This window comes from Solenopsis invicta, chromosome 3, assembly GCF_016802725.1.
Source record: "Solenopsis invicta isolate M01_SB chromosome 3, UNIL_Sinv_3.0, whole genome shotgun sequence".
NCBI lineage: Eukaryota > Metazoa > Arthropoda > Insecta > Hymenoptera > Formicidae > Solenopsis > Solenopsis invicta.
The window spans coordinates 17,276,128-17,298,815 of record NC_052666.1 but is presented as its reverse complement, the minus strand read 5'-3'; the positions used below and the strand labels follow the sequence as shown (position 1 = coordinate 17,298,815).

The following is a 22,688-nucleotide window of genomic DNA, read 5'->3' as shown; positions in this document are numbered from 1 at the left end:
AATCAACTCGACGTTTATAAGGTTCTATCGCTTGCCCGGTAATCGAAGTTACGAATCGGCCGATCGAAAGGTCGTGCGTGCGCGCTAATGGTAAGACACGATAAAAACGCTGATATACCGTCCGGCGTGCCGGACGTTCGAAAGGCCTGCGCGTGTGGTACAACGATAAAAAGCGCCGATATACCCGGCAACGTTCGAAAGGCCTTTGGGTAACGCGTGTATGCTCTCTCTCTCTTCCTCCTCCGCTCTCTCTCTTTCGCGCGCGCGCGCGTTTGTGCGGGGCACGCACACGCACATACGTTGCACCTCTCGCGGGAAACCGCGGATCGTTACGCGCGATCGTAACGCGGCAGCGCGGAGGCTCCGTGACATTTGTACGGGAAAACGCACGTGCGCACCGTGACACCGACGATCCGTCATAAATAAACTTACCACTCGGCGCAAACGCAATTCGTCGGGGCATGTCTTAAACTGTCGACTTATCGCTTACTGTGTATCGTTCTCCTCCGCTTCGCGCTGCTCACCCGCGTGTGCGGCTCGTTGAACATCGCATTCGTTCGTTCGAACGAACATTATCCGCGTAAGATCCAGCTGAGATAAGATTCCATTTCGTACCCAGAGGCCATATTTTCTTTCGTGAAAAGTAAGATATAAGTATCTTGTCTCATCAGTTACAATAAGGGGGAAAAAGATAAAATTCTTTTCGCAGTTTTCTCACTTTCCTGATGTGTGACTGACTTTCACAAAATTATATATCTCTGCGTAGAAATGTCAAGAGCGACTTAGGTACGAATTAGTGGAGAGAATTTCATGTCAATGTGTACTTCCTTTATATTTTTACGATACTGGAAATTGGATCTCTTTCTGACACGGTTTCCGCGTGCGTTTAAGTGCTCTACGTTTTATCCGCTGCACCGGCCATAGCCCCATATCAAAGCGAACGCGGAACAACCGCGAGTTAAGTCCGTCCAGACACCGTACGTGCGCGTGTAACGCTTTAAGCTCCATGTCACGTATTCCGGTTGAGAGACAGATTATAATATCAAAGGTAAAACCGCGGTCAGGTGGTCGGTATCATGCGAGTCAGCAACGATGAGGGAATGACAAGAACCCGACGAGAAAAAAAAATCATTTTATAATAATCGTCACGAAAGCTTCCTACAGCGTTAGATTAATCTAACTCAAGGCAGTCAACCGTTACAATGATTTTTATGATTCATTGTACTCCTTATCTTAAAATATGACACTGCTTCAGCGTCCCTATAATGGTTTCCCGTCTTGTAAAGATTAATTGAAGCGGAGAGAAAACACGGATTAATTTGGCTTTAAAAAAAAATTTAATTCTTTGTATCCTGCACTTTCTCGCGAATATTTTGCTCGAAAGGCTCTAATTTCAATTTGATTATTAGTTACGATTGGAAATTAATTTTTATAATGTTTACGCAGAAAAAAATTAGTATCAAATCAACAATTCATTATTTCATATATCAAACGTACATTTATTCATGTAAACAAATTATGTCTACTTAAGGATATAAATTTCTCCAAGATTTTATTCTTGCTTATACACGAAACAATGAATTGTTGATTTGATACTAATTTTTTTCTGTGTACAAAATACATGTTGCGTTTCATAATTTCGCTAGCGCGACTTCTTTATTCGCAGCTTCTGACCCTCGACATTCCCTATCTGATTTCAGAATCGATGACTTGCAATCGCAGTTAAAATGTCCAAGAATACTCATCGCAGGTGTGTCTGAGACAGGAGCATTCGATAGTATCGAAGCGTTTCTACATAAAAACGAACCGCATCCGTGTATCGCGTTACGCATCGGATCAAAATATCAAAGGTAAGTCTCGTCCGGCGAATATGAGAGGAAGACGGGGCTAATTGCGCGCGAATGCACAGGGGCAGCAACGGCCTCGCGATGCAACGAGGGTTCGATGTCGATGCGTGCGCAAGGAGGTAGAAACGTGCAGGACGAAAGAAAAAAGCGAGAGAGAAACGAAGGAGAATGACGAGCTAGAGGGAATCGATCGGTCATTACCATAATTTGTATATGAGTACCACCTGGAACGGTGGCAGTACCCCATGGTCAACGCTCACAAACCTTCTTGGGACTCCTTTTTTTCCTTCTCTCTTTTGATCTCTGCCCCTTAGCTGCTCGTTGTCCCTCTTCTTTTTGAGGCGCGCAAGCTGCTTGCGCGCGCTAGGATCGTCTTCGTCTCGCATCCCATTGGGAGGCGTCTCGGCGTGGAAGGGAAAAATGAAGAGAGAAAGTGCCGCCAATTGTACGACGGCGATTGTTTGCGATCGGGGACAGAGATTTTTGCCGCTTCAGCCGCGACAAATCGAATCCAATTTCGCGCGTAGTAAATTAGGCGCTAAGCGCGACTATACTATATTAATCGCTCCGATAATTATCTTCCAGTTCGGATTATTGCCTTAGGCACAATCGCGATCTGGATTACACGGGAGCTGCTCTTCGCTCAACATCCCGCGAGCGCGTCGAAAAGCGCACGCTCGTAACAGTTTATTACCGCTAATAACCAGTGTTACAACGTTTTCAGGAAAGAAACGCGGGCAAAGTAAGTGATACTTTTAACCGGACTTACCGCGTGCTTACGGATATATAAAGCACGAAAGAATTGTTATTTAGGCGCGCGGCCACTCGTAGAGTAACGTGCGCTCGCGCGCTAATAATGTGCGGCCCATTAAAATACCCAGCTTCATTGCATTTAAGATGATGTTCAAATTACTATGATACCGGCCGTTACGTTTATGCCTCTGAGAAGCGCGCGCGGCAGACCGTTATTATTAAGACATCGGTGGGCTCCGATAGCCGAAGCAATTTTCACTCCCCGACCGGGAGTGCTTGAGCGTGACCGAGAAGTAAGTCGCAGTTTCTGAAAACATCTAAAACTTACTTAAATTGCCGTCGTGGCCTTCGAGACAAACGCTCGTTTCGTATGTTATTCGCCGTGTATCGGTCACGCGCCATAAATCGAAAATCCCAGAAAGATCAAGGCTTCCCTTATCTCAGGCGACGTCCGAGAGAGCATTCTGCGATTTTTACGACCGACCGCGAACTTTGTCCTTTTCTTTTTCTTCATATCTCGTCGTTGTATCTCGAGAACGGTCCAGCACCCAGAGGAATGCGCGGATTAAGGATATTCGAATTAGAGAGAAACTTGCATTTTTTCTTATTAAAATAAAATTGACGTAAAATTTTTTTGTATTGCAACAAAATAAATAGCTTGGAATTTTTATGTACTAAGGAATTATTGAATAACAAGTAGATTATATCGATTTAAAATTAAAAAACCTTTTAATTTTAAATCGATATAATCTACTAAAAAAATTACTTTGCTGTGTAATAATATTGCATAAATTAAATATAAAAAACTTAAAATTAATCTGAATTAATAAAGAATTTTAAGTTTTTTATCTTTAATTTATGCAACATTATTACACAGCAGGATAATTTTTTTTCAAAAAGTTTTTTAATTTTGAAGCTCAAATCATATCAAATTTCATTTTGATTACTTTTGCTGTATATTTTATATTTCATAAATTAAAGATGAGAAATAAAAAATTCTTCAATTATTAAAGTCTTTAAAATCTTTTTTTCAATCGAAACTGGAAACATTATGGAGTTAGAAATCCCAAACGAATATATCAAAAAGAATGCACTTAAGAGTTAAACTCCTCTTTACGTTTGCCATCGCCGACGACTGCACCTGTGCCGTTTGTCCTCATTCAATGCCGAAATCGCGACCCCCGTCCCCTTGCGGCCCCCTTTCTTTCCAGTGCATTGCGGTGCAACGTTGGCTCTCACCGCGGTAAGCCGAGACCTCGCCGCGATCGTATATCAATGGCTATAGCTGCATACGTACGCTGTGCGAATAAATATAATTATAAGTAAGAGCAAGGCTGGGGGACCACGCCCTGTCTCCGCTCTACTCTCTTTTTCTCTTCCCTTGCCCTCTCTCCGCGAGGCGAGGCACGCACTCCTCCTCGGCGTCGTTTCTTCGCTCTCTTTCTCTCTCTCTCTCTCTCTCCCCCTCTGTCTCTTCTCTCTTTTTCGCTCTTTCTGTCGGACACACGGCTCTGCACACGATAGATAGGCTCTTAGCTCAGGCTAGGTACTACGCTTCCATATCTCCTTTGCACCATTGGTACACGCGTCGCGAGCACGCATACACGCGTGTCACGTTTGCGTGTACGCAGCGAGATATCTGGAGGCGGATCGAGCGAGTTCCTCGGAAGGACGTCGCGAGATCGATCGGGGATCGCCGACGATGATGGAGGTAGAGGGGGGGGGGGATAGAGAGAAAGGCGGGAGATCTCTTAAAAACATACCGAATATGCGCGAATATCCGCGGAATTGGCTCAACCTTTCTCTTTTGGATTTAATTGATGTATAAGAGTTCCATGGAAATTTTTAATATATTCGTCCCTTTCCTTTTTTTCTAATACCTTCCGACAGTCAAAGAACGACTGTCGGAAAGAAATAAGGTTCGTTATTCGAGAAATGTAAAAGCGATTTCGGGCCCTCGTAAAAGAGAACGAGAAGTGAATAAATCAAAAATTAATTTAAATATACGACGGATATTTCGAAAATGTTTTTTGAGAGAGATTTTGAGGATGTTTGCCAAGTGAGACTTGCGTTTTCTCCGGCTACATTATGTCTCGCGTATGCATTAACAGTTCGTCTGACGTCTTTGTTCCCGCATGCCTGTTCATTGATAGCACGGTGTTTTTTGATAGAACGATCAGAAATTTCTGTAGCGCATTGTGGAATAAATACGAATAGGGAAAACTTGAATAATGACTTTCTAATATGTCACGGGGGTCAAGAGGCCTTACAGGCAGAACACATTTTGGGATCAAATGTCACGAACGAACACGCGTTCGCTCCGGCGAACTGTATCTTTCAACGAGAAGCGCTTTGCTTTTGTCTGCGTTAGCCGCGCTAGTTAACATGTATACCTCCATTATCCAAATGAATAGCTGTCATATGCACTTTATTGGACTTGCAACATTATGATGCAATTTGAACGGCTTGACCCCGGGTTGTGACTTTCTAATATGCGAACTATGTTGCATTAGGAACATATTGATTCATTCAATTGAACCTTTCTCCGTCCTGAATCTTCTCTTCCTTGTGTTAAGGTGTTCCGCGTGCCACGAAAGCGGAAAAAAAGTATATGTTTATATATATAATATTAAAAATATAAGAAAAATAGAATATAATTTTCATCACTTCTGACGTCTATATGCTATAATCCACAGATTGTTTACAGACGACACATAAAACATGGTTTATATAATTTACATTGTATGCACGTAATGTAGATTATTTATACTTTTTGTGGAAACGCCCAATCTCTGAATCAATTTTTCCTCTCTCTTTCTACTTTTTTATATCCTCTAAAGATAAACGAGGATATTTGCCATTTAAAACAAAAAAAAACAAGTCGCGATCCATACAAATTTAAGGAATTGAAAGTTTAATTGACAAAGTTTGTTATAAGCACTATATTTTCACGATCGCCATGAGACACGGTAAAAATGTAAGTTTATCGTCCCCCTCCCCCCTGTAGGCGTTTACGTTTCATTCAGCGTATTCGTTGAAGCAATCTGAGATTATTATTATTACCTTTAAAAGCATGCCTTAGATCACGTTTTACCGGAGACGATTAGTACACAAAGAGCGGCAATTAGCGAATACGTTCTCGCGCATTAAGATAAAAAAAAAATGTCGCTGCATTCCCGAAATAAATCGCTTCATAAACGAAGGGCGAATGGGAGCGTATCTCGCGTTCGTGAAATACGCGCGCGGCGCGTCGAGGGATCGCGCTTCGACATTCGCAGACATTTGTGCTCGCGCTGCGCATCCTCGTTGACAAGGAGGTCCTACCGGCGATATGCTTCGCTGAAATGACCGAACGTAACCACTCCGACCGGCACTAAAGATAAAACTCGTACGCCGGTGCGCCGCGGCTTATCGTGACATAATTGCCAGTGTGCGTTTTATTGTCGCCGATACGGTCGCGCGATTCTCAGGCTAATCCGCGACGCAGACGCTACGGAATTTATTAAATTACGTTCGAGCGCCACGGCGCGTCAGTTTCGTTATGAAAATCCAAGATCTCCGATTATCTCCGGAGGCAACTGAAAGGAAGAATGGCGGCGGGGAGCGAGACACTTGAAATCCTCCGTATAATGCGTGCATTCTCGTTAGCGGGCGAACTCGTGCGACTGTATACTTACGGTTATGCGGGTTCGGGAAATAATACGACACACGCGTAGATAATGCTTATCGCGAGGTAATTGCAAAGCCAACTCGCCGCCGAGAAGCGTAATCGCTAAGAACCGCGACGAAGTTTTACTCTAAATCTGCTTTAAACAGTTGTCGTTGCTGCTTCATTCGTTTAAATTCAAAATAATTCAAATATAAACAGAAACTTCTTCTCTTGATGAACTTCTTCTCTTCACAGTCTTGATTCTGAAATGAAGATGATGCTGAGAGTCTCGTGAGAACTTTATCCCATCGAAGTGGAAATCACGCAGCGCTTTGAATAAATTTACATTGTGAATTAACACGAATATAGTTTTGGAGGTCGATTGGCTAGTTATGAGACTTACATCAAAATTAATTTCCAGGAACCGTTAATCATGCGGGCATAACTTCGTGAAGATTTATCTACACTAAATTTATTTTGGCACGGTTTCCGATGACCAAACGTGAGAAACTATTTAGCTTTACGGAATATAGAAGCAGATAAATGTTCCGTTCGGTGCACCTGCGATGAACCTGCGTTCAGCGTGTTCGTCGAGGTTAATAAGCATCGGTACACGAAGATTCCACGGAGTAATTAAGCTCTGGAAAAGCGTCGTGAGATCGACGTATCGATTAGGCGCGTGCGATATAGCGAGTGTCGAGTGTCTCGAGCCGTTTTAAGGAGCGAGCTTTTAAGGAGCGAGCCCTGACACGGCCGCGCGTTATCACATTGTAATCGCGAAGTCGTTTTAGCGCCGGTGATAGAGCTTGCGATCGTTAGACTAATCCGACGAGTTCAGCGGCGATCGGCGAGACGAGATCCGACGAACGTCATTGCGCGCCGATCGCGACAACTTGATCGTGTAGCAACTCGACTCGACTGCGCGAGATAAGAAAGAGATCGGCCGGCGAGAGAGAGAGAGAGAGAGAGAATCACGATTTCACGATTAATTCCAGTCTCTGTTATCGGGCTGTTTATGGGGGAAACCTGGCAGCTGAATTATGGATCGTAAAGCGGAGATCCATGGCAGCCGTTAAACACGCACTTGAATTCGTAATATTTCGTGACTCGCGATCGTTACCGAACATGGCGTTAGACTGATCTAAATACGTGTTCTTGTTTGCGAATGATAACCGGAATCTCATTTCGGTTGAGATAATCTACAAATAAGTGAACGATCAATACGGTTTATCGCTAAATAACGCGATTTACACGATCGATAAAAACGCTTAGAGTGCACCCGTCTGTACAAAATTGAGATGACAATTAGAGGGACATTTCTGTTTATCGAGTAAAGACTATCGACTAAGTGTCCATATAACGTTGAATGTAGAATAATATAAGTTTACAAGTGTAATATCACGGGAACTGAAAATAGCGAACATTGAGGCAGCTTATGCAAGCTCGTATCAGCTAAGCGAAACTATTGGCTTTAAATATAAACACATCGTTCAAGGTTTAATCGATTGAGCATTTCGATTTCTGATTCAAGATCGAAGTGGGATTTCAAACCTCGCTTGTTTATGGCGCATAATATACGATAATTGTCCGAGATAAAATCATCAATATATAATCACATACTATTACGTTCTCGTTATACGTACGTGCATCTTTCGAATTATCAACCGTCTCTACCTAACTCTTCGCATCCTGTTTGCAAGAGTATGCTTCCGTCCAGTTATAATTACAAGTGTTCAAATCTGGGTTCTAAGTCGACCCTTACCTCATACTGCATGAAACATTTTAAATGGAAGATAACGACAATCATCGAGAGTTAATTTTCTTTTAATGCCATGAAAAGTCTTATGCCTAGAGAAAACACATTATTTTTAACTTTTATCAAACTGATATTGCTTTTATGCTGCTTTTTCCACAAAGTTTTCAACAAAGCGATAGCTGTCGATTGTGTAACCGATTATGATTTCTTGCCGTTTGCGGAATACTGTGTCGTTATAATTTGAGCGGCTACGAAATTAAAGAGGATACTTTTGATGGTTAATAATCAGAAAATAATGGTATTAATTTATTTTTATTGCGAACGTAACTCGCGTCATTATCCAGCGCTTCGCGTAAACATTATCTCATCAGGACTTTCAAAAAAAGAAGTGTAACGGTCGGCGCGTAGAAACTTGCAGGTGATTTATGAAAAGTAGTGTGTGAAAAAAACGCGGAGTCGCTCAAACGTGCGAATCGCATAATTATGCGTGATGTTGTTATCACGCAGTCGCAGGGATAACGAGCGGAATGCCCATCCGGAAGGTGGGAGTGATAAAAAAAAGCCATCCCTGCGTTCCCACTCTCGTCCACTCGCGGGCATGCAAAGTCGCAATCGTCGCGCGCGAGTGCAACCGTCGTAAATCAAAGGCATTCCTCTTCGTGTGACGCGAGAAAAACAGCTGCTCGCGCGCTCACGAGAACGACGGCAACGACGACGACGACGACGACGACGACGACGACGACGACGATGTCTCCGAGGGCGTGAGCCGATATGCACGCGCACGCACGTATGTACGCGTATGTGCACGCTGCTCCGCGCGAACAATGCGCGAGATAGCACAAGGCTCGCTAATTCCGGCCGATTGTGCTCTCTTCGTGGCTGTCGTTCAAGCGGCGGCTAAAAAAGCAACCTGACCGTAGATCCGACCGTGGACAGCTGCCTTCTCTCTCTCCCACCCCGGCCTGCCTCGCCTGCCTACTTCGCTAGCGTTGAATTCTTCCTTATTGAGCGTGGCACTCATCGGTTGAGAATGAGGCGAAAATGAAATGTGTCTGAAGGAACGCTTTTTTTGCGTGTATATGTATGTGACTGACGTAGAACCCGCCTTCTGTATATCACTACCGGCGGCAGCTCAGCCCCGTCGTGAAAAGGTTCCGATAGTCCTCTCTCGCCGAGAGTTCTATTGGAACCAGATTCGCGCGTGTGACGCAACTTGCACCACGTCGAGTTACGCTATCTAAAATTCTATGCCCTGATTAATGATCATAATTCACCATTAATCCGTGATAAAGGAAATTTCTCGATGGTGGATTATATATTTATCCGTTAAACCCTGCCGACTATTTCCTCTAACCGCTCGTTTCCCTAAGTCGATATTACTCGCAGCTATCCAGCGTGGTTTTTCTTTAGAAAATATGCGAGTACTAATTTCGCACACTGTCTTTTCGCATTCGACTAGTAAATTATATTTCAGCATTATAATCATTGCCTATCGTACCGTTACCTTATAAAAACGTTACATAACATTGTTATGTGAGACAAATTGCGTATTTGCTTTTAATCAATAACAAATCGGTCTCGCAAAATAAACGTGCAATTTCGCTCGATTTTTCTCGGCCTGCAGAGCATCCTGTGTAACGATCTTTCGTGACAACCTTTGGAGGACTTTGCGCGTCCGTTGCGGCATCCGGGAAGCAATTCGCGGATAGATCTCATAAGGAATTTCACGGGGCAGGAGGTAGAGGAACACACCCATGAACCCCCCCCGGATACGAGCGTGCCGGTATATCACGTGCACGCGGGAGCACCCATGCGCGAATAATCCGTGAGCGACACACGCAAATTGCGCACGCATAAAGCCCACACGGAGCTTTCTCCGGTCTTGACGGCAGTCAACGTGGAGAACCAGCGGAGAACTGGGTATCCGGTGTCCGCGCTGAATCCCCTTTTCTCCTGTCGGGAGCCTCGAGACAGGGATTGAAACCGTGTCTAATTTCGGTAGATCCAATTCTCGATGCTACAGATACAGAAGAATTTGATTGTATTTCACGCGGTCCCGTTATTTAAGTGGAAATGGTTTTCTCTACAGTTTCTATCCAGAAATTTAGGCCAAATGGTTAACGCTGTGGACTGACGAAAGTTATTCTGTTAGATGAATAGCTGCCCGTCATCGCGCGAAAAAAAAAGATGAGAGTTCCTGATTTACAAGTTATGAGAAACTATCATTAATATTAAATAGTAGCCCGTAGGAATTTGAATTATGAAGAAGCATTGCTGTGTCCGAGATAAAAATTATCTAGTCATTACAATAAGTATTATCTATTTGTTAAAAGAGAGAAATCAAATATAAATATTGTCCAATTAGGGCCATAATTTGGAACTTTGACAAATGGTAATACTTCGTCTTTACCTTTGTCAAACTGGCGCGAATCGATTGTTTCCACGTCTGCACTTCGAGACACGACTTGAGAAAAGGCAGATCTCCGCGCATTTCGCGCGATACGAGCAAACTCATACGCGTGTACGTGCGTGTACAATGTACGGATCGGCTACTCGAAGACCGTTCGAGCACGTCAGACCGGGTCATAGACCGAGCGCGTCAGCGAGAGAGGTCTGGTTACGCTCGTGCATCAATACGGAGAGAAAAGAAAGAAAAATGCGTAGAGACAACTGAGCGATGGATGACGGGAAAACGCACACGTTGTTCCGCGAGTATCCGCGAAGTCGCGTGTAAACAGTCGCGCTCACGCGTGTGCGTGCACGTGTCACCGCGCGTCTCCTACTCGCGACCGATTCTCTCCGTCTGACCTGCGTTCGTTTCTCCTCGCTCACTCGCTCGCTCGTCCCGTCTCTCCTTCCCGCTCCTAGGCCACTACGGTCGGACGCCGAAGTGCTCGGCGCGTTCGAGACTGCCTCTCGCGACCCGCGGTAAGCAAAGCAAACGACCTTCCGTGGAATCTGGACAACCTGTCTGCCCGCCTGCAGCCGCCGAGACCAGGCCTGCACTTGTTCTGCACACGAGTCTGTTTCTCTCTCTCTCCTCTCTTATTTCTCGTTTGCCCGTCTCTCTCCGTCGCTCCGCCATCCGTCTCGTTTCTTCGAGGCGCTAACCGCGTCGAGGGTGTTTTAACGCGACCCTTAGGCGATCATTAACCTCACGAAGACCGGGTTAAGATAATCACTTATACGCGCCGAGTCGCGTCGCTGCTGCTCCGCCGATGCTCGAACGATATCCCAGACTCCATGAATGAAATCGTACCTTTCCTATCTCGCTGTTATCCTTAGTCTCGTGCCATAAACCAGTTATCACCGGTATGACTTTCCATACTTTTACTTTCACCCTGATCTGATCTGTATGCGCCTTTAATTATTCTGATTTTTTTTGAGGAAGTACACGCGTCGATTTAAGATGTCACGTTAAAAGAATCAATTGACGGAGATAACGAGACCCAAGAAATATGATAATTAAATTACACGTTTAATAAAAACAGAATTCAACAATGCCTACTCGTATTTATGTCGAATAATTGTCGGATGACTATGATAAAAACAGTATCATTGATTTTTTTAAATATCATCGTACATTAGGTGTATCTCTCTTATGGTATAATTGATCACATTTTTTTTCTTAAAGCACGAGAGATAAAAATAGGAAAAAAATTAAATTTGTGTTTGCGTCAGAGAGACGTGGAGTTTGTCTAAAAAAAAACAAAAAAAAAAATTCCACGATCTGCGATTAACGTGACTTGGCGAAATTTAAGACCGAGATCACAGACAGTCACGGCGGTGCATCACGTTTATTTTAGGGCCACCGATGAATCACCTGCGCGTTTCCGAATTCGAATGACAAACGTTTATTGCCGCCACGGACAAAAAACGCTCTCTGGACCTGGCTTTTTCTCTCCTCTCCATTTCGTTTTGTCCATCACGCACGTTTGTTTTCGTCGTCACCACTCGGCATTCGCGCACACACTCGAAATTCGCATTGTGTTTGCGAATTGACGCATCACTTCGCAAGGTGTCTTTACGATTGGTGTGCGTGCAGGAGCACGAGGAGTGTTGTGGTAATTTCAGTTAAAGATTACATTTTCATTACGAATATATTCCATCTTGCTGAGCGCTTCGGAATGGCGCTGGCATAAATCTGCGATAATCTTATCGAATCTTGGGTAAATAATCATTTACATTCCTCTGGCGCGACATCGCTTAACTTAAATCGCTTATCCATCCGTATCTTCCAGTTGACATTTTTTTTTCTCCTCTCCATTTCCGCCTCTGATCGCTATAATCGTAAGTAGTGATTGCAGCGAGATGCCAGCGTAAGTTTTCCTTAATCGCGGGGTTTCCCCTTTAGAAGAGAAATGCGACCGGTCCATTTGAATATCGAGCGGGGCGACTAGAGTGTGCGCCGGTCGAATCGCCGCTCGCTCGCAAATACAATTTTATTAATTACGACCGTCGGTTATGAAATACACACGGCCGCGCCAATTTCTCGTTCATTCATTAACCGCCTCTGTAATTGCGCCGGTAAGTGCATAGCGGCCGTAAAGTATTCCGGGCGACGCGCCACGACGAACGCCGATAATTATCGCGGCCGATGGATATCGATCGACGGGACACCGATGATATATCGCGGCGTGTGAAACGGTTACCGCGAAATTGTGGTAAATCGAGGGTAACGCGCCTCGGTTCGTTAACGAGCTTATCTCGAATCAGCCGATTATCGGCTGGCGCTCTCATTAACAAACCACGACGAACGCGTCTCATTTTCTCTTCTTTATTTTTTTTTTTTGCCGTCGTCTCGTAGGCGATTTCCTACGCGCGTCCTTTCGACTTATTATTATCTCGACTCGCGGGGATCGTTCGAGGGTTGCTCGCGAATTCCTTCGGTTGAGCGATAACTGTCGATGAGATGGTAATGATCGTCACCGTTATATTTATCGAGTATCCCGCCGGGATAGGCGTTATTAAGTTCACGATCGAAGACCGCGGCTCGATCGGCAGATTAACGTCCGACACCTATTGATTTATATTAGCATGCCGCATTATTAATCAAACCGTCTTGGTACCTGCAGTGCGTCTATGGCTTCTACGATTTGTAACCGGCGTCAGATTTTGACAAGCACCGCAACCGCCATTCAGCAAAATGTACTTAAGACATCAATGGAAGTGACTTACTACAACAAAGTTCGATATATCAATCGTGCACGAATACTTTCGCCTTGCGCACAAGTTTTCCGCGACAATCCGGGATGTTTTGGGCAACGAGAGGCGTTGATACAACTGCGGATAACATCACTCGCAGAGCCGGTGTAATAAATCGTAATAACAGCTGTTATTAAATCACTGATATTAGCAAAAATGGGGGGCAAAAACAAAAAGGACTAAGGCACGGGAGGATGATAACGCCGCCGATCATTGCGGATATCCAGCGATCGGGAAAGCCGTTATTAAATTTTTGCCTTGGGCCGTGCGCTCCGCGAACACGCTGATGATTTTAGCTCGGCTGACGTTTATCTGAACTTTTTGCCCCGAGAACACGGGAGAAAATAATAACACAACTTACGTGTTTAAGTATTAGCGTGCAATAACGTTAATTATGATGATCAATTTCTTTTGTCTTAATTCATCTTATGTTAGTTTTGCGTAATATTTCATCGTTGCGAAGGGCGCTGTCAGATGGAAACGATCACAATAGAAGTGATTGCAATTGAAGAATGAATGAACGTAGCATTGTTCCTTGTATCGTAACAATACGATTAACAATCATGGGTAATTATTAAAAATTACATGATCATTTACTCGAGGCTTATCCCAGAATATTAAACCGCAAAAAAAATTAGTATCAAATTAACAATCACATTCTCATAAGCAGAGTGAAAAATTTTCTTGAAAGAATTTGATAATCTTAAACAAACCTAACTTGCTTACATTGAAAAAAAATTTGGTCATAGCTACAAAATATTGAGTGAAATAATGCCAATTAAATATGATCAAATTTAGTAATATTTAGAAAATATTTAGAAAATTATTTTTAATTATATTAACGAAACATTTAATTGGCATTATTTTATTCAACATATGGTAGCCATTATCAAACTTTTTATTTATGAAGAAACAAAATTTTATATGTATACTAAATAAGTTAGAGCTACTGCACCAGTCAATGAACAAATAAAAAGTTGAATGAACTAGTCAATGAACATATAAATGAAATTTTAATATAATTACATTTTTAAATAAAAAATGATACTTTAATAAAATCTTTATAACAATTAGATCATTAAAAATACAATTAATTCGCAACTTATTATTTTAATATTTTTCTGAAATAGCTATTTTTTGCTGATGATTGTTCAGCGACTAGTGCAGTGTCCTATGTCTGTTTAAAATTATCAAATTCTTTCAAGATTTATACTCTTGCTTATATATGAAAAAATAATTGTTGATTTGATAACTTTTTTCTCTCTATAATTATTAATAATTTATATAAAATAACATTTAAAAGTTAAGAAACCGTAAACTATTTCCGGAAGTTTTTTTCATTCTAAACATCTGTCTAATTACAATAAAAAGGATTATATATTGCTTCGGATTACATTATATTTTTGTGAAGTATCAAAGTTAGATTATTAGATCTACGGTTCGCTGAACTTCCGTCTGAGCGAGGTAGATCTGATGGCGAGCGTAATAACATACAGTATAATAATATACGATCGATAGCGGGGCGTAGGAGAGGGAAAAAGAGAGACGCGGAGCGCAATCTCAAATCGAGCGAGACCGCGATACTGCCGTTTATCGGAGGGGGCAAGTCGCAATCAGCGGCAAGACACCCGTGTTACGCTCGGAGTAACTCGAGCAACGAGAGCAAAGCAAAATCCAGACAGATGGATAGGGAACGCGCCGATCGAAAGGGGAAATTCGCTTCGTGCCGAGAGTTCGTTGCCGCGAAATCACTTATTGGACGTCCGGACTTGGGCGGACGCGCGCTCGCTACCCCCTTCGCGATCGCGTCGTCGGGGGACAGAAGGGGACAGAGGGGGACAGGTGGGGCGCCGCGCCGGGACCAACCGGGGACCCGACGCATTGCAACATTATTGCCAAGCGTGTACCGCGTTAAAGGGTGTTATTACGTGTATCTGACGGCCGGACTCGCGGGACTCGCGGACTGCGCCGAGAGCTCGCAGTACATTTCCACGAGCGCTTTTCGATCGCCCGTTCGCCGTGGCGAGCAAAAAGACATCGGCTCTCGATCGCGTTCCTAGATAGATAGCGCGAACCAGCCGCAATTATCCCTACCGCCGTGCGCGATCGCGGACCGCGAAATTGTACAAATTAATGCGCGCTCGACGACAAACTACATCTGTGACACTCCCCCTCTCGCTCAATTACGACGTTTCCTCGATCTAATTTCAGCTTGTCGATCGCGCTGTAATTAATATAATATAATCAGTTAGGGCGGACGTGGCTCTCTTAAATCCAGGAGCTGCTTCTGGAGCTAATCTGTTCGATTTGTAATACATATATCGTATCGATCGATGCATTTTCGTATCTGTCGCGATGCAAGACGTATTCGATTGCGTAACTGTTACATTAATATTGACGAAGAAATGCATGAAGAACTTGCCAGAGAAGTTGCTAGACGAAAAGATAGTAATATGGCATCCACATTTACTTTTTATTTAATAATTTTGTTAATATTTTGTATTGAAACTTGAACGATTATATTCATCTAATTGTTATTTAATAGATTTTTACTCAATGTTATAAAATATTTATTACCGAAGACGCGATTTACAAAAATGTGATAACATTGCACAATGAGTGGCAAATAAAACAGGATGATAATATACCCCCTTCCCCAAAATAATTTCAAAAAATTGGTTTTGTTTAAAAAGACACACGGTATTTTGTTACAAAATTATATAAGAATTCGTCATCTAATAACAGAGATAATAGGGATCGCCATAATGCAACTTTCTTACTTAATAAGTGCTGAGATATTAAAAAAAGTTATTTGAAAAATTCCATTGAACGTCGTATAATTAGAACAAGGTACACGCAAGAATTTTTCATGTATACGTCGATTATTGACAATCGCGAAACGAACGGAATCCGTCGGTCATTACGCCATGTGCATCGATTACCTCGATACACTGTTCACGTAAAAATCTATCGCCTCTCACAGACTGAAGAATGTAAATAATACGGGATGATTATTCGCCGATATATCGCGCGCCAAAGTGCTTACGCGCTCTCGTATGCCCGAACGTTTTTTCCCCGCATTTTCATCGCTGCAATTATCCGATTTTTTTTTTTTTTCTAACTTCCTCGTGTCCGAGCGAAACGATACGTGGCGCGGCTGTTTCACGACGTTAGACACACACGGCGTTTCGCGAGATAACGCGCGCAATTACGATCTCCGTCCGACCGACACGGCCGACAATACTCTTTAATGACTAATAATTTCAGGCGATGCCGATAATTATGAAACCGCGCGCTCTCGCGCGCGGCTCGATTTCGCGATTATCTCCTCTCGCAATCCTTAGGCGCGCCGAGTCGTCGACGGCAGAAATAGGGGGTATACGCAAAGTATCGAAATTCTCGCGGAATTTACTAATTAACGACCGTACGACGAGACGCGTCGCTCGGACGCGCTAATTGCTTACTTTCCTCGATTTCTTATCGTCATCTCGCCGGAGATATCGTCGCGCTGCGACACGGTCGACATGGGCGTGACTGAACGAAAAATCACGGAGATTAGATCGGGACAGGATAGATGGCTTTCGTTAAGCCATGTCGGTTGCAACTTGCGTCAATCGCGCGACGAACATCGCGACGTTTTTTTCAGCGCTTGGTTTTACGAACAGCGTTGTAGGTCTGAAGTTTTCATGACGTATTAAATTCACGAATTTTATAAGATCCTTTTGCCTGCGCCTCCTAATCTCCTAACGAATTCCTATCGAACGACAGAACGTTCGCAGGCAGAGGAGCGTCGTTTTTATCGCCCTTGCTAGAGGAGGATACGATCTCGCGAGCGGAAGGGACAGAGGATGGAGTGGTGGATGTCTGCCGACAGGCACCATCGTAATTCGATAAACGTACGGATCGGCGATTTTGCGCCGGTTTTCTGGATAGCCGTTCGTATAAAACGCCTAACGCTTCTCGATCACGTGGCATCATGGCGATCGCCCGGAGGAGGGAGAGCGTATTGGAGAACGAACGAGCGGAATCGTTGTCGGCGGCGGCGGGACCGAGACGGCGCGAGCGCGACGGAAACGGAGCGAGAAAGAGAGAAAAACAGACGAGAGAAGCGCGAGAGGCAGAAGGGGAGAAAGAGAAAGAGGTAGCTCTGCGCCAGGAAAGAGGCTGCGAGGGGCGAAGGGAGGTGTGAGAAAGGGCAAGGGGAGGAGGACGAAGGAGGCACCAAGTACAGACGAAGGACAGCGGTGGGAATTAAAAGGGGAGACGGACAAGGAGATGCGGAGGTCCGACGCTTTTCCCCGTAGAGGACTGGACCGCGCCGCAGCAGCAACAGCAACAGCAGCAGCAGCAGCAGCAGCAACCGTCGCAGCCGCCGCCGCTGCTGCGGCGGCCATCTTGCCCTCCGACGTCCTCTTCCCCTGCTCTCCGATCGCTCCTTCTTCTCCTCCTCATCTGTGCGTTGAGTGTGCGCGCGCGACAGCGTGGTGTGCGTGCACGTTTCTGGCATCCTCCTCTATATATCGGTCTACCTTGTATCTTACTTCTTCACCTACTCGCGTTCCTCGCGCTCGCGCGAATACGCTCCGGCGACGACGGCGGCGGCGCGGCGGGAGCGCTCGTCCGCTCGTTGCGCCGGATGACGCGGCGACGCGCCACGCGGCGCGACCACGCACAATGCTCGATCGGATTATCCTGGCCGGACCTCTGTATGCTAAGGCCGCGCCACAATGGGACGCAGAACGCACGTCACTCCGCTCCAGAATGCGCGCGGAGAGTTGAATGCGCCGCCGCGCCGCCGTCCCCGCGGATCGCCGCGCGGACAAGCCTCTCTCGCGTCTCTCGCGTCTCTCGCGTCTCTCGCGTCTCTCGCGTCTCTTACGATCTGTTACGCGACCATCGCGCTCCGCCTCTATTGTAGAATAAGCTTGCACGCTAAACTGCTGGCGTGCTATTTCTCGCAACCGAGGCAGACACCGGCAAATATGCTATTGTAGATTGTATAATATAACGAAGGAATTCACGGATATGTCGAAGCAGATTGTAGTAGAACGAGCGACTACTTTCATAAAGTGAATACCTCGCATCCGCGTGGATATTTGTGACATCTGTTTACAAGATAAAATGGTTACGCGATGAAGGTTTTTTTGGAGAATATAAAAATTTCATTTGAAAAAAATGTGACGCGATATTATTGCAAAATTACTGACAACTTTTTTTTTTCTAATTCCGCATGTATTTGCTCTAGCTTGAGTGGGATATAATACGCGTTAGCTGCGGAAGTCTGCGGTTGACGTTCTGCAGTTCGAGCTGCGCATTTCGTGCGAATTGTGTATGAGGAAAAAATATTTTTGCAACGCACATTACGAATATAAGGAGAATCTCTTATGAGAATAGTAACGTCGTTAGGTATGCGAAAGAAATATCCGAGAGAATTAGCGATATCAATGTCACAGTTAAATTGCACATCCATCACTCGTAAACGATATTATACAGACGTTGCACAAATAGCAAAATTATCTTAACAGCCGCTGTCATAATTTCTGACGTTATATTCCGCAACGGCAATTTAACATCGCTACATCAGAATTAAAGCACGCATGCGTTTTAGCATACAAAAGACTATTCACTTGGCAAATGCCAAACAGATCGTTGCACACGCTCATTGTTGCGGGACAAGTTGAAAGCGATCGCCGGGCGCGTAAAGAAGCAATCGACAGCACTTAATTCCATTCATACCCGGCATGCGCACACGTCCGTATTCAACCGGTTGCGAACGTGAATGAAGTAGCGCCGTGTGTCGTCAAACTAGCGTGGAAACAAATCGCGATCATGCTGCCGAGACGTGAACGCGTCTCCTTAGCATCGACGCGGCGGCGGCGCTTCGCAGCCCGCTCTTCATCCGATTCCGCGGCTACTCCTCGTCCGTCATTCAATGTACCGAGCGTCTTGGCAATTTACGACCGCTCGATATGGAAATGCACGGAGTTTATCGACACGGTGCGCACGTCTCGCGCGCGTGTCTTTGTATATGTATGCGTACTTTGCTGCGTCATCAGCAAAAGCCTAGAGCGAACCATTTACTATTGGCTACTAGGATTGCTTAATTTTCACGAGGCGTCAATATTTCACTTTAGTTTATTGACGTCAGTTGTTACTCGCAAGTAAATCTATCTTTATACTTTTGACAACATAAAATCTTTTTTATGTACCTGCTTGAAATTTATTTCCGTTAAATTACATTAAATTTTTCACAGTATCCACTAGTACAAAAATCATTTTTTTATATTCGAAACTTGTCAGTTCCATCGGTTTAAAGAAATAAAGATGATAAGTTTTTAAAATAGCAAAAAGAGAGAACAGGAGATAACTGTTAAAATATTTTTTATATTCACATTTGAAGTCTCGATTAAAAAATTAATAATTTTTCAAATAAGTGTTCTAACAGAGAGCAGCAGTCTTAAAATCCCTAATATTCTATATTCTTTAAGGATTCCATTATAAATTCATTGTAATTTGTGTGTATTAAATTTCGTGAGAGGAGTAGGCTGTACCTCGATTATCGTAGCGTCGTATGCATCCTTAGCCGGCGGGGACGTATCGGGCTGATTTTCTTGCGTGTGCTTCATGCGTGTCGCTGCTTCATGCATGCGTGCACGCACGCGTCCTTCTTATTTTGGCTTTTTGCTCCGTGGCACCGTGCGCGGTATAAGGATATGACTGGGGGACGGCTAATTGGATTTTTTTCGCGGGCCGAGGACGCGCGTTTAAAGGGCCGCCAAGTTGCAAAAGTCACTTCTCTCTCTCTCTCTCTCTCTCTCTCTCTCTCTCGTTGGAAGCCCTTTTACACGGCTACGCTCTGAAACTGTCTCTGGAGAGGAATTTGAAATCGCGGAGAGATTCACGCGCGGAAGCGAATCTGGAGAACGAGAGCAGCTGCCTGTTTTCGCGTTCCGGCGATTTGCCGAGTTGAATATCGATCATTCAACGATGCATGCGAAATAACAGACCTTTGCCGGATGAAAGAGAGAGAGAGAGAGAAGCACACGGAGACGAGGCTCTCGCTGCACGTCCGACATGCGAAATCGAGCAGAAGCGTGAAGATTCGCGGGACACGTCCGGAACTAACGGAGCACGACGAAGCTCTCGCTATTCTTGTTATTGCTGCCGTGAATAAAAATCGGTTAGTCGATTCTGTGTTAGCCACGCGATATGGATAAAAAAATCACACTCGTAGGCGATAAAAAGAGATACCCGTCTCGGCGTAATAACGATCCCCATTAAATCGGAAATTAAATCGATCGATTCTCGCAGTGACAAAAGAGTTGGTCGATTTAATGAACGTCCTCAATTTGTATTCATAAGTGTTGGGCGTAATCGACGCGAAGACTATCGTCGCCGATGCCGATACATCGAGGGGAAACGGTCCTCGGTTCGGTCCGCGGGAGTCGACTATCGACGCGATTTCACTTCTCAACGAAGTCGTACGTAACGTTTACTAATACACTAAGTTCATATGCAAATTTGTCCACCGCATAAATAGAGAGCGACAGAGAAAGAGTGAAAGAGAGACGGGAAAAATAGGAAGGCGTAGAAAAAAATAGAGATATCGTTTGCCGCGAGAAAATATGTTAACAGAGGCGACTGACACACGTAGCAGGTCTTGCATCTACATGCGCACGTGTACGATTAACGCTATTGCGCCGTATCATAATCATTCACGGGCGCAAACGAACGAATTTGTCTTTACGTCAGTCGATTTCTATTTGCGAGTGAGATTAAGTGTGTGTGCATATATATATATATATATATATATATATATATATACACGTACTGCACAATCGTGCGAGATCGCATTCGAATCGTACTCTATTTATATCGACATATTCGATACATTAGAATTGTAAGAAAAGGAAACCGAACCACATTTATGAATTCGGCATGGAAATGTCTTATCTTGGATTTCAGCCACGACTTTGCGTGGGGTCGACGCGAGGCAGACGGTGACTCATTGTCAGTCTTTCCTGGTACTTATTGTTGAAGCAAATCACTCTCGTTAGTGAATATCTTAGTTCAATCATTTTTTTTCCCGTCGATTGTGCTACATATAATTATGCATATAGCCACGTAGAATCGCGGAAGCATAGTAAATGAGACACATGAGACTCCAAAGAAATGTCGTTTATTAAACATAAATCATTCTCCGATGTTTCAACGTCTCGCAAAGGTATCATCAATTTATCGATGAAAAAACACTGACCACTTTACGATAGGCGATATTTATCACAGAATATTTCAGAATATATCAAGATGTTTCTTTCGATCGTCTCTCCGCAATCGCAAAGTGCTACAAAAAAAATCTAGAAAAATGCTGCACACAAGTGTAATTAAATGATGCAATCGTAACAAACGTAAAAATGATAGCGCGAGATAAGTCGCAGCGGATAAACGGAGGATATCGGTTATTTCATACATCGGCAATTTTTTCCGACGTCTTTAGAAGAGCAACGTGGACCGGAGCTGTGGAGCGAGCGGCTTCGTGGAACGGGACACGGGACGTACAAGAAACGAACGGGGGACAAACGAAAGAGACGCGGGGCTTCTCGTTTCCACGAACGAGAGAGAGAAATGGTTTTTACATCGGTGCACCGTCATTATGGCAATTTGGCGCGCATACGAAACGTTGGCCTCCGGTAATCCAAAAATTCGCGGGATACGGCGGCACTTTCACGAACGATGAGGGAGATTTCATTCCGAGTGTATACTTAAGTGGGAACCCACGCGATCCAGTTCGCGAGCGCGTCGTATTTTGCATGCATATACGCGTTTACGCGCCAATTTGTGCCGATTGATCCTTAATATAATGCTAACAATATAATATGCGTGTCTAATTGAACTTTATGTCGTTCAGCTATTTCAATATGATATCTTTACTTGAAATACATTGTAAGTATTGTAACCGTTGCGGTAAATATAATCGACGCTGCTACACGAGAATCATTAATACGTTGCGCGTTTTGTTTTCGTTTTTCTCGCGCAACAGCTGTTCTAATATTATGCATAGAATTACATGAATGCTAATTGATAATCACTTGGCGTTAATGCTTCGCGCTTAATGCAATTTACATAATATAACGCTTTCGCTCGCGACCCCGTCGGCGAGCATCTCGCGCGCGCTTCTTGAGAAACTCTCGTGGAAAACGGAGCTGAAAAAATTCCGGTGCCGTGCGATGCACGCGGGCATTCTCGAAACCGATCTCGCCGTGCCCGCGGGTATATACGCGGCTACATCGTGCGCTTCCACGGCCGGCGTTAATAGGCCACCGGTAACTTACACCGGTACACCGACCGGACGCGCGCGCTGTATATGGCTGGCGGGACACAAACCAAGAGAAAGAGAGAGAGAAAGGATGCCGAGTTATAAACGTAGAAACGCCCCGTAGGGAGATCTGTCAAATAAATAATCCACGAAAAGTGCACA

General features: G+C 44.3%; 1 protein-coding gene and 1 long non-coding RNA gene across 6 annotated transcripts in view; one reads left to right on the top strand and one right to left on the bottom strand.

The window, feature by feature from the left end:
* The window catches only part of LOC120357272, a 181,962-nt gene that overhangs the window by 92,923 nt on the left and 66,351 nt on the right, over window positions 1–22,688 (top strand). For both annotated transcript variants that reach the window (XR_005574426.1, XR_005574425.1), the window contains one exon: window positions 1,701–1,850. This is a non-coding gene — a long non-coding RNA (uncharacterized LOC120357272). The remainder of the gene's footprint in view (window positions 1–1,700; window positions 1,851–22,688) is intronic.
* Window positions 1–22,688, bottom strand: part of LOC105202794 (protein grainyhead) — a 118,033-nt gene that overhangs the window by 74,566 nt on the left and 20,779 nt on the right. The gene's annotated exons all lie outside the window — the stretch shown is intronic.